Source organism: Drosophila albomicans, chromosome 3, assembly GCF_009650485.2.
Source record: "Drosophila albomicans strain 15112-1751.03 chromosome 3, ASM965048v2, whole genome shotgun sequence".
NCBI classification, from domain to species: Eukaryota; Metazoa; Arthropoda; class Insecta; order Diptera; family Drosophilidae; genus Drosophila; species Drosophila albomicans.
The window spans coordinates 34,651,660-34,669,188 of record NC_047629.2 but is presented as its reverse complement, the minus strand read 5'-3'; positions in this window follow the sequence as shown (position 1 = coordinate 34,669,188).

Here is a 17,529-nt window from a genome sequence, read left to right as displayed (position 1 = left end):
ATTTAAGTTTTGTTTTTATTTAAGTTTCTGCTTTTACCATTCTTTGCATCGCAAATATAAAGCTAGCACTTGATTTATTTTTTAAGGCATTTTAAGGAAACAATTTAATATTTCTTTTAAAATTAAAGAGGAAACACAAAATTCTATTGAATTATAAACAAAGGAATAACTGATTTTTGGTAAACAGACAAGTTTGGAAAATACTAGTACTCAACATTAATTTTTATTTGAAAATTGGATCATTTTGTATAGTCAAATTATTTACTCTTTGAAACGTTTTGCCAGCACAAAACTCTTATTATTGGATCGCAGTTGATCCGTTTTTGAGTCATTTTGAGAGCATAGTACGTGCATTTGATTGTCTCGTTTCGCTATTTGTCTGTGTTTAAGCGCGTTTGTGAGCCAAAATATCGTTTTAGGTCCACTGGGTCAGTACATTGCTCAGTTGTAAGAGTGTATGTGTGTATTTTGGGGCTAGTAAACAAGTGTCTTTGAGTTATGTATGACGATAAATCTTGTCTAGTGCAATGAAGCTAAGGCAGCTTGAGATGCTCGCTATTTTCGAAATCAACAGCCAAGTTGGGTGCATCCTTCACGTACTTGGCATTACTATAAAACCCAGCCACATACGAGCATACACTTGCAATTGTCCGTAAGAGATGGAGAGGGATAGGCAGAGACAGAGAGCACGAGATCCAGGAGCTTCATCATCTTCAGACAGCACGCACAGCTTTAGCATCTACATTATTCTTATGGTCATGGCGTCCACTTGATGCATTCTCAACTCCAATTCTAGCCAGTGTGTGCTCTATGATATATTTCTAAATAAAAGAAAATTTTTCACACGAAATTGTTTTGATTTGTCTTGCCATTAAATAGAAGTGGAATGTATTACTCCAAAGTTATTGAGAAATAAGATAAAATAATATAGCAAAAGACAAAAGACATTCAGTACTAATGAAAAAATATTATATGCTTTTAAATTTAGTTCTTTAAACTATATTTTAATTATTCGTATTCAATGCTCAGAGCGAAGTGCTTAGAATAATCAGACAAACAATGCGTTCAAAATAAAATCAAACTTTATTTATATTTTAAGAGAATTTATTCTTTTATATACATTTTAAAAATAATTTAGAATTGTTATTAAATAATTATTATTGATTAAAAATATATTTATAACTATCTCTTATACATATTATTATACTTTAGTTTTTTCTTCGTTGTTTACGGTTAATTAAAAATAAACATTGTTTTAAAAATATACTTTCCTTTGAAGACCCCATCCCTCAAGTAATCATAAATTCAGATCTCTTGCCAGCAGGATATATTTATGAGCTAATCATTATTTCTAATTACTGCACAATTCCGTTCCTCAAAAATAATTAGAAGACAGCCGCCGACTAGCCGAGTGCCAGAATGGTGGCTTCCAGGCATGTTGAGTAACAACATAACTAAAATCTAAATCAATTTCTTGTGCTGTCCTTTTGCCACACGTAGCAACGTGCCACGTGCCAAAACAACAACATTAACAATGCCGAGAGTAACTGTTGCCATGCACTTGAAAGCAAAAAATTTCATTACGAGGCTGCAGGGGGAAAGCAAGGGAGGGGGACGGGGATGAACGCCCTTTGGCGTTGAGTCAATTACAAAAAGGAAACTGTTTTAGCGCTCCCCAAAAACAAACAATGCGATGACGTCGCTCGCGACCCACTCGATGGCGACAAGCCAAAAGGGGGGACGAGTCAGGAAGCTGTTATATAGTTGCTTAATATTTATCTAGCAGTCGTAATCAGCCAACTCAGCACTGACATGTGTCGGACATCTTGATAAGGAGACCAGAGACCCCAAAACCAAAATCGAGCTCAATCCCAACTCGAGTCAAACCCTAATTCCAAATCTGTCGCAATTCGAATGCGTTTTTAATAAACTGTTGGTTAATAATAAAATTTACAAACAAAGTCGAATTGATTGAGGATACGAGAAAGGGGAAGGGTTAGGCTCAATAAGTTAGAGTAGCTCCCGATAATTCTGACATATTTCGGATGCGACGCGTGCTAAAAGTTTTAGTTAGGTGCGCAGCTATTGAATTTAGTTGGGTGTGAAATTTGGCAGCTTGTTACGAACTAGTCAGGGCCATAATAGGGGAACACAAGACGGTTGATGAGGGGACAAGTGGAGGCACATGGTACCCAGGAGCTCAGGGACAGGCTCCCGGACGACCCCAATCATGTAGCAGCTTGTAAAATGTGAGCGTGAAAAGAAAATTGAAAAGTTCTTCACAGTTGCAGACTGTTGAAAGGCTGTTGATTTCAAGAATTCTTGAAAAGTTGCATCAACTTGTTAAGCACTAAGGTTTGACTAGCGCAACTTTGAGTGGAACTGCGCTTGCCAAATCCAGGGGTCGACTCTTACAGGCCACTGACTGCTTAAAGAACAACAATAGAACTTTAATAAATGGGAAGGATATTAGCAAAATGTTCGTAAATGAAGCTCAAATAAAATGTAATTCTTTAACTTTTAGAGGTGCTTCAATTGAACGGGTTTCTTATGGACATTTTATTAACACGATACTTTATAGAAAAACGACCCACAAAGTAGTACAAGAATTGTGTTTATTACAATCAATCTACAAAAATTCAATAACTAATAAACAATTTATAATCAGCATCTACTTTTAAGAAAAGATTGCAGATATTTGGTAGAATCAGTTTAAAGAAATAGATCATGATACAGTTGTTAAGGAAAAGATAATAGCCTACTAAGATTTACCACTTGGATCTTGCGTTGATAGTTGAGGTAGTGCATAAGTTACAACAAAGATATTTTATAAATTAAAATATCAATTTAATGTAAGTAAAAGGTATATGAATTAAAGTACTACATTTGTTTGTAGTTTTTTATCTTTCGTAGACAATATATCATATTAATATTTAATATTTCTATTTATTAGATCTTATATTGTAATCTTTATATTAGGCTTATACATTCTTAAAACGACATTTAAAGGAATTGTTCTATATTTTTAAGCAATTGAAAAACTGGTTTCACATTCCAATGAGTCAGTATCGAAATTCTTTAAAGCAAATATTTGGAATCTCAAAGCATGTTGAATAAGTTTGCTTTAAGAGTGAACAAAGGAACTTTGCCTAGCCATTTGGGTTGGTTAGCAATCCACCCAGAACTCAGCTGTCCGCATGTAAGCCACCCCCTTTTTAACGGCGCCCACATGCTACACTCCCCATCCTTGCTTGGCTATCCCCCTGACAAAATTTAGAAGCGCTTCTTCCGGCTCCCGTTTTGGGCATAACGATGGCACGTTTTGCTGCAATCCCAATGAGGAAATGCTAATCCGCATGTAATATTCGAAAATGATATGAAAATGCCAAACCAAACAACCACCCAACGAAAACTGAGCCCAACAAAAACCCATTCCGTATCGAGGGGAGGCGGGCTGGGAGGCCCAATGCCAACATTACTCAATGTCAACATCAAAATTGCTTTGGAATTCATGCATTCATTTCGTTCACTCACACACCCATTCATTCATTCTTTCACTCACTCACTCATTCATTTGCCGCTTAAAAAACTAACGCCGCAGTATAGAAATTTTCATTTCGCTATATATGAAAGTGCCAAGGGATCTGGCCGGGTTGAAGTCCTGCTCCAGCTCCGGTTTTTGGTTCTTTAAATAGCTGCGCAGGGCGCTGATTAAAAGTGGCAACGTTCTGGGGTTGAGTTCTACATTTTGGTGTCGCGTTGCAACCTTTTCCATTTGCGGTACACGAAGGGTCGCCCTCGACGTCGTCGTCCATGGGGGTTGTCATCTGGATCTGTGGCTGCTGCTGCTGTTGCTGTTGCACTTGTTCCTCTGTTTCCTCCACAACTGAAAAATTTCGTCACAGACTTTGGCGTGAAATTTCGTAACGAATTCTCTAAACAACAACAAGAACAACAACAACTACAAAACAACAACTCGTGGCTCATTGTAATTTTTGTAATGTTGCAGAATCTGCTGCATGGGCATGACAAAAAAGAACCAAGGGAGGAAGGAAGTTTGTTTTTGTTTAAAAATTATTATTAGAAATTCAGTTGGTTGTTTTGTATTACGAGCATTCGCGTGATGGGTTGCCAGGGTAGAGAGACTGATGCTATGCGGGGGAGCGTAAGGGAAGAGAACGAGAGATGGGAGTTGTACCACAGCTGGTGCCACGAATGTGACCGGCACTTGGCCGCAATGTGGTCGATGTTACAGGACTCGCTACGCTCTCTCGCTCGCTAGCTTCTATGGGCAACACTCCAAATGTGTTTGCCGAATCATGTGCTTGGGGTTTTAATATTTTTGTACGGGGCAAACACAAAGTGCAAATGCCAAGCGATTTGTTTGCTCGCTTGCTTGAGGGATGGTTGCATGTTTTCTTTTCCGATTTATATCAACTATTTTTTGGCAGGCACTTTAAAAATTATGTCAAATTATGAGCTTAAATTGTTGACAAAGCTGCGGGCTGCAAAAGATTATCCAGTCGATGGAAATGAGCAGCAAATGAAGTGTGGAATTGCTGCTGATACTATCTAAGTCAATCTTTATTTGGAAATGACTTAAAGTAAGCAATTGCGTGTTTTTTTAATATTATTAAGTTGTATTTAAAAAGACATACTGTATAGACATATTAATAATAATATTAATTCACTTAAAGTAGCATTTAAATTTAAACATGTTCAATTATAAAACTTATTTGTATTTTAAGTAAGTATTTTATTGCAAAAAAGGTTTCCTAAAATGCCTTTGAATCTTAAAGAGCTTAAAGTGGACAAATTGTATTTAAAATATAATATCTCTTTAAATAAATGACAATATTTGCAGCTATTTTTTCAATTGTGATATTTTACAACATTTGTATAATCAATTTTATTAAACTGTTTTTATTGTACTGTTAAGAAAACAATTGATTCTCAAAAGAAAAGAAATACACCATTTGTTTAATATATAATTTATCTTTTGTCAGTTAATTGTCTTATATTTTTGTGTGAAAATAAAATTTATTTAAGCTAAAGTCCAGCTGTCGACAGCACAATAAATATTTGAAAATTTTGTGAGTGCTTAGAGAAGTTTTGTCTGAATAATAATAATACGTTGCTGTTTTTCCAAATGAAAAGTGGAAAACATTGTGATGTTATGGCGCTGGTATCATTAAGAATGCTCAGACAATAAGTTTTTCATTACAGAGACTTACACGAGAGCCAAACAAAGCATTTTTGGCCAAACAAAAGTTGAGCTTTTCGGATGCTTAAACAATTCAATGGACTGCAGTTGCCCTATGCCGCAGGCTCTTCCCCCCGCCTGCCACACTTTTAGCTGGCTGGCTGAAACGAAAACCAAAAGCCATAAGCTGCAGAAGTAAGTTGAAATATTTATAATGCTGTCCAACACTTGGCTGACCACAGCAACAGCAACAACAATGAGATTGGGAATGGGGGGAACTGAGAATGGACAGCACATTGACCGCAGCACAAAAAACACAATAAATTGATTTTGTATCTTTGTGAACAAGTGCAGAGGAGCAGGCACACAGATACAGATACAGATACATCTGTCGACTCTAGATTCATTCGCAGTGTGTATGCACAATGTTGCAACATACGCCCCGATAATTATGAAATTTGATGCGCAAAGTGAAACCAATAAAGAAACCCCAAAGAAATCCAATTCCGAAGAAAGCAAAAAAAGAATACAAAAACAATTTATGGCCGAACAACGCCCCGAAACAAAAACTTTAGAAACGCGACGCTTAAGAGGCAAGAACGCCCCGGCCAAATGAGGAGAAGAGAGAAACAAAAGGCAAGAAGCGAAGAAGGCGTGCCGGCTAACGTTTGAGACACTACACAAAAGGACAACAACATATGCGAAAGGGATAATAATTCAGGCAAACTAACAAAGGATACGCGACGAGAAGGAGAACGAAAACGAAAACGAGGACGAACCATATAATAATAAATACTCGGGCGCGCCAGATGAACCAAAGCTGACCGCATTATTGGGCACAGTTCTTAGAGTCCTTTTAGACGTGTACAAAGGACACCGCCGCGCACTTGTCCTGCATGCGAACGAGGGACAATGGACTGCAGGACTACATGGCTACAGGATTGCAGGATTGCAGGATTCGAGGACTTGCTAACGATGCGACACGCGCGCAGCTGGACACCGCTTGTTGTCCTTCGAGCCAAAAATTGACATTTAATGAGCCCGAGGAACACACACCTTTCTCACTCTCTCTCCCCTATAGACTGTATCTCTCTGTCTATTTCTCTCTTACTCTCTCTCTATTTGCGTGTTTTGCCGCTATCTGGTTTATGTAATCGCATAAATCGTGCAGCCAGCGGGAGCTGCTGCATGCCCCAGGCAAGTGCAACACCTTTTGTTATCATTCAAAGCACTTGCTTTACCTCCTCTATCTCTCGTCCCTCACTTGCACTCTCTCTCTCTTGGTTGTGCAGCCATTTGGCAAATATTACATTGGCTTACCTGGTTCTGGTTGATGTCGGTGTCGGTGTGTGTGTGTGTATTGTATGTTGTATGTCTGGGATTTCGATTAGCTCACATATCAAAATGGGCACGATAATTGTTTTCAAGTTCGTGGCATGTCAACAGCAGCAGCACGTCGAGATGTTGCAACGTCGATTTTCGAGTCAATTTATCTGTCTAGCCGGCGATTTAATGATTTTGTTTTGGCTACACTCTCGATACGAGCCTGGGAAACTCATGTCCAAGTCATTAGGATAAGACACTATAAATCGAAACAAAGAGAATTAGTTGTACATATAATTTATAGTTCGTCATCTAGATAGAGTTTTAGAAAGATAATTACCATACGAGTCATAATTGTAGATATATGTAGAAGAATAGTTTTTGATATAGTTATATATATATGTATGCATGTTGAAATCTTAGGACCTTTTACACCAACTTTTAATATTTAATTTTTTTTTTTTTAGTAGTTTAGTAAAATGTTTATTTGTCATTATTTTAAAATTTACAAAGTATTTTATAGTATTGCTGTATTAATAGATATCGTTTGATTTCTTATTATTTCTCGCCGATTTTTTTCTTAGTTTAGTACATTTTTCTTTTTCCTGAATTTTAGTATTATCAAAGTATCGTATTATTTATTTTAATATTATTTTTAATATGTGTTCAACACTTTCTTTAGTTACCATCATTTAATTAGGTCTTCCAAGGAGTAGAATATCTGCAGGTATTCATATGCTAAATAGAAGACTTCCCTTTGAATGCTTCCATCAAAGAGATTTAAGCCATCTTATCTTAACTACGGAAGTTACATAGTGAATACTGACTCCGTAGACTCTGTAGCTCTCAACATTGAAGTTCTGTAGCTCCTAGTTTTGAATCTCAGCTATCCTAAGTTGTAACTCGTAACTAGTTCCAAATAGATTGTAGCTTTCTCTTCACGCTCTTCACTTGCTAATTGCCCGTTGTCCTTTGTGTGCTGGCCTTAACATATTCAATGTGTAAGCAATTCAAAAGCAACTATCGTAATATCATTTCGGGTATTGTCTGCATTTATAGTGTTGGCCCAAAGTTTGGGGCCAATAAAATGACACATTTGCCCAGTTGCTAATTGCAAGCCATAAATTAGGCCAAATGGCCAATGTCTGCTGGCTGAAAGGATAGATAAGCAAAGAGAAAGGGAACCCGGAGAGGGTGGAGGGGAGATTGTCGTAAAACTTTAGATTGCATTAAACTGCGAGTGGAGTTGGTAGGCGCAACTATTTAATATGCGACATGCAACAAGCCAAAGGAAGGCGGCAGGACATGTAGAGGAAATCGTAGACAAAGCACAGCAAAATATTAATTATGACAGTTCACTATGCTATGCGAGAGAGTGTGTGTATGTGTGTGTGCCTTATAGACTGTGAGCCACTGCCATTGGCCAAAATTTGCATTTATATTAAAAACAAACAACAAACCAGGCAACGACGACGACAACGACGACGACAACAGCAAGAGGCGCTGCTGTCTGGAGTTGGAGACAGGAGTCTGAAAATCCGTATGATGACAGACGCCAAGGACTTGCGGCATAATCAAAGACACGTCACCAACAGGCTATGACCAATTTGCAGTCACACCAACCACTAGCAACGTCTCCCTCTCCCTCTTCATCTGACTAAACGAGAAGCCAAAACTGATTTTGGACTGCGGTCTGCGCTTTAATTATGCCTCATATATCAGTTTAGCTCTTCAGTTAGTTTGGCTAAGCATAAGAATAATTTCGTTTTGATTGCAATTACAACCCCCAGCTGCCTCCCCCTTGGCTGTTGTGTGGCAAGTGCACTTGAGGGTTGCTTCGCTGCTGTCTGAGTCACAAGTGTTGCCAATTGTTTGTAACTGTTTTGCCAGCAACCCCAAACAACACAAAAAAAAAGCTACTCTGTGGTTGCTCTGTGCAAACTACATGACCCCCAACCTCATCCCCCTCAACGTCATCTTCTCTGCTCCCCTCGCTCATCCGAGCCGTGGAAAATTATTAGATTTTATTGCACGCAACATTTCGGAATGAAATGAAAAATTTGTCGTTGTGTTGCGATTTATTGGCATTGCGTTGCCTTTCCTTTCTCTTCTCATTTCACTCCCACTCATTTCTCTCTTGTCTTGCTTTTTATATATTTTAATATTTGCAAGTGGCTTTTGGATGATTCGCCATGGACCAGCTGCCTTTACCCATGGGTCATGGGCAGAGGAGAGCAGCACCCTTCAAAAGGGTTACCCGAAATGCACTCGAGCGCAAATGTTTACGAAACAAAATTAGTTTGGGGATTTGCATTTGAATATACGACTGTGACTACGTCTATAGTTCGTTCTCTACTGACTGTACTATAGAAAGTTCTGAAATAAAAGTTGATGATGGGTTGACTGACAGTTGAGCTGAGTTCTCTTGTTATGCTGGCCATTGAAATCTGTTTGCCATTTGCATATGTAATAAGTGAAAGGGACCGGACAGCTGATGGATATGATAATCATGCGCTTATCACGAATCACAATTGCGTAACTTCAATAATAATAATAATAATCACAACTGAATATGATAATCTTATATGCGGTCCATTGTAATGGTCTTGTTATGATGCTCAAGTGATAGGGAGCTAAGTAGTTGACTATTGTGAGTTGGTCAAGAGCTACTTTAAACCAAATATCAATGAAGTAAGTTTATATATGGTTCAAACAATATTTAAAGATAAGAAAGATTAAGAAATACATTTTGCACATGCTTATGAGAACTAGATATTAAGATGAGTCTAATTCTGAAAAAATAATTAAAAAATATATAAGGCTAAATGAAGATTTATAAAATACGACCAAAAATATTGAAAATATGTCTAAATAAATAAAATTTTTGAAAAATATGCGAAAATATATATGAAAAAAATTGTATTTTTCTAGGAAAGAGTTTTAGACGTTCTTCAAGCATCTGCTACTCACAGACTCTTGATTGACAGGCAACATACCTTCAATGGTCAGCAGGTCATAGCTAGACAACAGATGCTGGACCGGAGTTAATCTTATACTCTAGGAGTGGAAAAGGCATTCTCTAGAGAATCTATTTACCTTTATTATACGAATATTACAAGAGTGACTAGATTGAAATTAATTCTGTACGAGGAAAGAAACTGAAAATTTGAAGATATGATAATGAAAGCGTATAATATAATATTTATGTGAAATTGTCTATCTTATTTCATAGACATAGTAATATATGGTATTATTATTTGTTATGAATATGATATCTTAATATCATAGACTCGATTATCTTTTTACGACTTTTGATAAAATAGTTTACATAACTATTTAAGATTAGTGTCCTGCTAAGTTCTCTTAATCTTTTATATTATAAACAATTGTAAGGCACTTATCGTTTACCCATATCTAACGTGCAGCAATTGCCAGATGTAAGTATCAAGATCTTGTAAGTATATTTGAGATCATATCTCGAGTCCTTCACAGAATGCTGTGTGGTCATTTGAAGCCGCTTAGTTGGTTATCAATAGACTTTCTAACTATTGTCTTCACGCACTTCTCTAGAAATTTGAGGGCTACTTTAAAACTCATTCAACACGCGTCTTGTTAGCATAAAGAATCTTCTCAATTTCCATAGAGTTGGGGGTAACAGTTGGCGTTGTCCGCAGCATTGGGTTACACAACTCAAACAGATGCCAAGCATAGACAACGAGAGAAAGGTAAAGTCAGGGAGGGAACTTGGATTTGTAGTTGGTCTTAGGACTACTTATAGTGCAGGTCGGGACAGTCAGTCGGTCCGGGGGAATGGGCATTTAGCGCATCCTAACAACTGCTACATGACACCATATTATTAAATTAAATGCGGACACGCGCAACTGGCAACTGGTAACTGGTAACTGGCCATCTTTGTTGCAACGTGCTGTGGCAACAGATGGAGCTGGAGGCAGGCGTTAGTTGCCAGACAAAGCAAAGGCGAAGGCGAAGCCAAAGCCCGTTGACCATTAATTCTCGGGCATAAATGGGATTTTGCTTGGCCTGCAGCTCACCAGCTCCAGTTGCCTCTTCTCCTTGGAGTTGGCTTTAACTAACAAGCCAAATGCTTGTTCCTGGAAAGGCAATCAATAGATTTGATGCAACCGATAAGCCAAATGAATGAGTTTTAATTATGCGTTTGCCATACACTCTCTATCTTTCTCTCCCTTGTTTTGTGGATTAAGATCTGTCCACATATCATGTAACAGTTGCTATTGGGGCATGCTACCTTGCAGCCAAATCTGTGTATCTGCAGCTCTTCATATTTCAATTGGCCAAGTCAAAAGTCAGCTGCCCTCGAGCTGCGTTTTATGCTACCTGCGGCTGCCTTCCAATTTACTTATTTGATTTTTGTACTCGGGCCAACAAACATCTGCTACTTTTTGGTTCTTCTTCAAATTGATGACGACAGGTTGCAGCGATCGCAGCTTGATCCTCAGAACCAGACACAAACCCAAAAAAAAAACTATGGTCTGCAGTCTGCTGTCTGTGACGTTAATCGACTAAATTGTGGCAGCTGAACTGTCAGTTTTGTTAAGTGGGCTGCCTCTCAGGTACTTTAACATTGATGTATTGTTGGCCAAATTCAGATGATGCTGATAATGATGATGATGATAATGATGGCGATAGTTGGGCATCTTGCGACGCCTTTGTGACTTGACCTAAAACTAGTTCGTGGCTCATTAAAGCCTTGATTAATGTTAGTGCAACTCATTTAGCACTTATTGTCGCGCCTTTTAGCCAAAAACATTTTATGGCCAGCACAAGTGGCTCTTCGTTTGTCCCCCCTCTTGTTGGGCTGCACTTGTTTTTGCTTGCCACGGTAATTAGTCTCGCTTGTTGTCATAAATTTTCGCTACATTTTGTTGAAAAGTCGCATTTAATTGCACTGATTTACAGTTTCGGTTGTTTCCCTCTCTCTTTCTCTCTGCCTCTCTTCACTCTTTTGTGCGTCTTCTTCGCCTTGCCCTGCCCGTAATTACGTGCCAAATTAATGAGGTTCTTGTATCTCTCGAACACATATTTCAGCTTTAATTTGATGTTTCGCTTCTCACTTTTTGCGACTCTTCTCTTGTTCCAGTTGCAGCTGCAAATTTTGCAGCGAATTGAGCATCATCTTTGTCTTAGATCTCGACTTTTGCGTTTTTAAGGCAGATGAATTTTGAAACTGGGTTAGGGGCAGGGCAGAAGGCGGTCTGGCAGACAGGAAATTAGTCCAGTGGTATTCTAACAGCAAGGAGTGTCAAACATACTTGCTGAGACAACTAATGAGGCGAAAATTTCTTTTTTGATTGTTTCATTGACAGTTGTAGACTACATATAATAAATGGGTAAATAATAGTTGCACCTGAGTTTCAGTTCATCAAGGTGTTTTATAAGACAGAATTTCATTTGGATTTCTCATTTGTAAAAATGTTTTTCCAATACTTCCGTTTGTTTCATGTAAGAAAGATAGCTTTAATTTGATTCAGAATCAGGAAAAAATGATTCAAATTATGTTTTTATTTTAGATTTTAGAGATTCTATAATAACTCTGTGATATTGTATTTCTATTCAGCCTGTTATTATGTTCCTTTGGTAAAAGTTTAATAGAAAGAGCTTTGGAGTTAGATTAGTTCATACATTGGTGAACAGAGAGACTATATTGAGGAATCAGCTCTTTGTGCCCAACTCCATAAGGGTATTAAGCAATGGGATCTTAACTGTCAGCTTGCCAGCCTAAACGGAACAATTAGAACTTCAACTGCAAGACGACTTAGACGTCGACATCAACTTGTGCATGTGAAATCATCGGCTCGTCAATGAAGTTTTCCCCTCAATGGAATAATTGAAACTCATCATGTTTTATTGGGTACGTTTGTAAGGTGTCGGACTGTGGCATCATTAATGCCCTTATCACGTATTTCAATGGGACAAAAGCACACTCCCCCTGACTGACATTCAGCCCCCTTCCCCGCCTGCTTGGAACACCTCAAACTCATTGTATGGATTATGGGATTTGTCTTAAAATTGCCACCCTTAATTACTTGTAAGCTGGCAGCCTCCCTGCACACATCGATTGGGTTCACTGGGCAGTTTGACTTTGCAATTTTTACCCCCAGATTTTGGCCCCCTTCCCTGTCCGTCATCTCAGCTGCACTTGCCTCATGCTTGAGTTAAAGACGCCCCAGTGGTCGAGCTGTATCGTTGATTAAATTGATGATGTTTGATGACTTCTGTGTGCTGATTTCGTCTTAGATTTCGCCTTCATCTTTTGCCAATGGTCAAGGACCACATATGGTGCACACACATGTGTGTGCCATCATGCCACCCCCCGCTCATTACACTGCATTGGACATGCATCAAGACGCTCCCCGCCTTCTCCCCTGTTACCATTCCCCCGGGGGAAGCAGAGGAAAGTCGCTTGTGACTAAAGATGACTAGAGAAGGCGGCATTCTTCTGAGAAGGAACTTGAGACTGACCTTAATTAATCTTGTGTGCTACAAGTTGCATGCCTACTGCAGCCTGTAACCTTGCAACCTGCAACGTACCACTTGCAACATGCACTGTGGCCAATGCTGATTAATGCGAGGCGCAACTTGCCGCGTGACTAGGCGTTATTTTTTTTGTAATACGCCGACCTGGGAAATGAGTTGCATGAATCGCCTCAATTCGGGGCGTGCTACCAACTAATTGCGTGGCTTTGTTCGCCTATATAGCCAGCCTGACTTATCAACTATATATGCATCCATGCATTGGAATGCAAGTCAAAGAGCACTTCCTGTTCCTCCTCTTCGGCTTGTTGGCTCTACTTCCTCTACACAAAGTTCACAAAGCACAGCTCAATGCAAATAGATCAAGAGAGGACTGGACAGATGCAGGTCTTTGACTCTGATGCTGTTCGGGCTGGTGACAAATGCCTCCAGGGTGCAATAGAGAGACATGTAATGAAAGTGCGAATGAAATTCTCATCTTTACTTTTTTGTATGCTGCCACAAGAGGTAAGTAGAAAGTTCAAATAGAATTTAACCCCAAGCGCATATTTATAGCACGTTCTACAGTTCATGCTGCCAATTCCCTCCCCTTTCCAAAAAAAAGCTTACGTAAAGCAAATACATGTGTAACCAGTCTATGTCTGTGTGTGTGTGTGTGGGCGTAAATGTGGGCGTGTATGTGTGGTTCTATACCCTTGACTGTCATGCTGAAAATGACCTAAGGTAAAAAGAGATTTGCTGTTGCTTTCGCTTTAGTTGTTGCTGTGGCAGTTGCAAGAGTTTCATTTTGTTGAAGGTTGTTGGCCTCGGGGCACAGATTCGATTCGCAATGATATGCCAATGATAAGCAGATGATGCACAGCTTTTTTTCGAGCATGTGCAATTGAAGCTATGCTTTTTAGAATTTAAGCGAAAAAATTTATATTCTGGGATCACAATTTAAAAAATTAGATTTGAATATCTAATTTTAATCCTACTTCAAACAAATGTTTTTGAACACATGACATTGGAGCGATTCCTTCTCAGATTTTATTCTTAACTAAGCAAATTTTGAGATACTTTATGATTATTATTAATTATTTCTCAATGCCATATTAAAAGTTACAACGATTTTAAGACCATTTTTACAATATTCTTTTAATATTATAAGAAGCAAATTCAGATATATTAACCATACTTTTATTATATTTTTTTCTCTTTTAGTTTTATTACTTTTTTTGTTCCCAACTACAACCATTTCATCATTTAATTTATTTGTATACGACAAAATCTTCAGTACTAAATCTACCACATTCCATTTCTAACCCCTGGACAGCATATCATATAGAAAATTTATTCCTTCTGAAGAATTTTTCCTAACAACATGCATTATTGATATATGTAATTTAGAGCAAGGATAGATCGTCAGCTATTAATTAATTTCAGTTGGAGCACAATTAATTTCCAGAAATTCTTCGCTTACTTCACAGAAACCGAGTGTGTTAGAACCCAACTCCTTGCAGTTTAACCCCAAGCAAAGTTGTGCATTTCATTGTGAACTTGTTGTGGTAAGTCGTGCCTCTAAGCTGGCTTCACTAACCCAAGCGAATAGTTATTTCCACCCTTTTTTTGAGTTGACAGATCGGCAAACCACTTCAACCGTAGCCGCTGTCAACTCAAACAAGAGCATGAATCGGGGTACTCAAACCCAAGAAACTATAACAATAAAGAGCGGAAATTAAAGTGTGAAAACCGGCAGGAAGTTGACTTGATTACAAGAGAGTGAGAGTGACAGAGTGTGGGTGTGAGTGTGTGCATGTGTGTGTATAGGTTATAATATGGTAGTATACTCGCGTGTGTGTATGTGTGGTGTGTCTGGCAAATAGAAAAGTTTACAATGCATTTCATTTGCTCAACTGTCAACGGTTGGAGAGTAGAGACAGAGACAGAAGAGTAGACACGAGACAGGAGACAGGACACAGCTACAGGCCACAGAAGGCGATGCCTGTGATTGAATGTTAAACATTTAATTTAAACTTGCAACACCACACACACAGACACATACACATAGAGACAGCTGAGATTGGGACTCGGCAGGGCGTAATTTATGCACGTACATCAATTCGAATGCATCTAATTTGGTAAACAGCCAGCTACTCATCGTCATCAGCAGCAGCAGCATCGGCAGCGGCATCGTCACACCTGCGTAGCAACAACTATTCCCCGTCTCCGCTCCCCATCCCCCGCTGACGAGAGTGACGACTTGGCTTAAAATAGTTTGCATTTGTTTTCGTTGTACTTAGATGATGCTGCAACATGTGGCATTGGCATTGCTGCCACTAAGTAGCCTGTCTGCCTCAGCATCTGTGTCTCGGTCTGTCGCTATGTCGCTCTGTCTGCCGCACTCTGTCTGCGCTGCAACTCCGGGGAGTTCGTTGCGCTTCGCTGGCGTACATGCAGCTCATTTAGTTGACATTTATTAACGTCACATTGCGCGCAATGTTTGACAATTAATTAGACCAGAGATATGGCAGACGATGTGAAATCTCTCTCTCAATTTCGCGGGCAGCCTCAGCTCCAATCACTCATTAGCTGCTTAAATTAATTTTAAATTTAGCTCAAATTGAGACTTATAAATAAGTGCTATCAATTCGATGCACTCGACAGCCCCTCTATTGAATTTTTAAAAGAAATCTGCACTAAAATTTCGTAAACCAAATTTTTAATTTTTCATCCAGTTGTGGTGATATTTTAACTATTAAATATTCATTAAAATCTGCCCTGAAATCAGTCTTATTCCACTTGTAAATATCTTATTTTAATAAATTGTTCATACCTCCATGATAAATACATCTGCCTCTACAAAATTTTGATTACTTTTTATAGAACAAATCCTCTTTAATTTTCAATTGATCACAAATACATTACGACCGTACTCCTTTTCAAACCAATCGTAATTTTAATCTGCTAATTCAACAATCATTCAATATCAAATTCCCACTTAAGATATGACCCTCAACTTTGCTTTTCTTTTTTCAATTGAAATCCAGAGGAATGGACCAAAAGAACTGACCAAATCAGAGCAATTTTCTAAGTAAACATTTCTTGCCCAGTCCCTTGCACTCAATTTTTTTCCAACTTTGTCTTACACACATACCCTGCGTGTGTAGGAATATCAAGCAAAAAGCGCCAGGATTTTTATTTATAAAACACTTGAAAAAAAGCTGAAGAGAACACACAGTTTGGGAATTTTTTTTGGGAGCACACTCGCATTGACACAGGGATTTCGTCCCGAAAAGTGGGCAAAAAGCAGAGAAAGAAAACAGTGGCAAATGTGCAATGAGCACTCTGAACAGAGATCAAACAGCAGGACCACGAGCCGGGCGCTGACTGTCGTATCCTGCTGGCAGAGTCCTTTGAGGGTTTGTCGAGTCGCTTGAGCGAAAGTTTGTTTTGCTTTTGCAAATGTCACATGAAAAATGCGTTCGCTCCGCAAATGCCGGCACTTTGCATGCCCAGTAGTTCCTTCTCCTCCTCCACCTCGCATACTCTGCGTATCATTCTTCCCGCCAAGTGGGAGGATGGGCGAATGGGAACATAAACCCCCCTTCGAGAGGAACATGCTGTTGGTCTCGCCTTGCACGAAATTTCCATTTAATGTGTTTGCGCAAAGTATTAAAAGGCAACGACGATTGAGTATCGAAAAGAAGTAAAGCAAAGCAAAGAAGCATCCAAAGAGGGCTGAGTTCTCAGTTCCCAGCGAACAGGGTTGTCGTCCTGCAGCCTGCAGTCGCTACTGCTCCTGAGTGATTGCCATGATAAGTGGCCCATTATGATGCCAGTTTGCACAGTTTGAGATTGCTCTGCGCTCCATTGGAGTCCCTTTCACCCGTCTCCCACAGTTCCTTGGCTCGTCGGTTCGGCAATTCGTCAGTTGCGGCGTTCTTTAGTTTGTAGTTCGTCAGTCTAGTTGCTTCGCCTGCCGGACAATTCCTGTTTAATGCATATCAAAGTGGACAAAGTTCTGGTTGAAAAAGTGCGTCATTGTTCAAAGTACTGGACTCTCGGATGATGGTCTGCTGTTTTTGCATACCCTATAAGAATGAATATGAATTGTATTGCCTAAAAGGATCACAGGATTATTTTTAACAATTTTGTTAATAAGTTAGCTGAGAGAAATCCATAACACGTTATTTAAAATCTTAATTTAATATATTTTGCATAAATAAATCCTTTTTCTCTACTGAGAGACAGAGAAAAAAAAACTCTTTAAAGATTACGGACGATGATTACAAATGAGTTTGCGATCTTTCACCTTCAAACAAATTCTTAAAGCAAGATATTATTATTATTAACAGAAATGTTATTTTAGAGACAGAGTAACTCAATAGTAATAAAAAAAAAATTAAAAAAGTTTTGTTATTAATTTTCATTTAGATATGAAATTTTCGTATTTTTCATGTTAAGTTTTGTACATTTCTTTACAAAATGACTTTTCCACTACTTTTCAG